This window comes from Odontomachus brunneus, unplaced genomic scaffold, assembly GCF_010583005.1.
Source record: "Odontomachus brunneus isolate Ranch 3 - 2012 unplaced genomic scaffold, Obru_v1 Obru_scaffold_207, whole genome shotgun sequence".
Lineage (NCBI taxonomy): Eukaryota > Metazoa > Arthropoda > Insecta > Hymenoptera > Formicidae > Odontomachus > Odontomachus brunneus.
Genome location: NW_022639657.1, coordinates 340,408 through 341,241, shown reverse-complemented (window position 1 = coordinate 341,241; position 834 = coordinate 340,408).

The window sequence follows — 834 nt, the reverse complement described above, 5'->3', positions numbered from 1 at the left end:
TTGTTACATACCATTAGTTGTATGTATGTATTATTGAAGAAGCTGTTAACGTAAGTGAAAAAGAATTTTACACATATAATGTTTATGTAAAATTCTATTTGTATGTTTTATTAATTATGTTTGTAGAATGCACATTTAGATTAGAGAGATTTATATATATGACAGATGCTTTAATTAATTAATTGTAACATTAAATTGTTTATTAGATATATTTGTGACTTTTTCCGTATTGTGTTCACATTTATTAATACTATGACATTAATTAAGGACATACACGCATACACACACACACACACAAAAATACAGGAAAACAGAGGAAAAGATCCTTTCATTATAATTACTATTGTTATGCTACTAAGAATAGTTTTATTATTAATACACTCTTTACTGAAAACTTTTAATAAAATTATTTTATAATATAATATTTACTTCAAAATATATATTCTAATATATTTTAATATATATTGAGTTATGGAATTACTATTCATAAGAGTCAAGGGCTGAGCTTGCAAAATGCTGTCATGGATATAGGTAACTTTGTATTTAATTGTGGCCAGGTACATGTTGCATTATCTCGAGTAACCTCTATAGAAGGACTGCATTTGATTAACTATGATCCTTCGTCAGTTAAAGCTAGTAAGGAGGCTATTATTGAGTATAATCGCTTAAAAAAGGTACATAAAGCAAAAACAGCATTGATTACTGTTTCTAAGAAGAAACATCATAAAGTGAAAGATATCTTGTGGACTTTACCAAAGATAGTTTCCCGTACCCAAGTACCATGTCAAAAATTTTTACAGAATACTGCATGGGTTATAAAAGGTTTTCAAAATA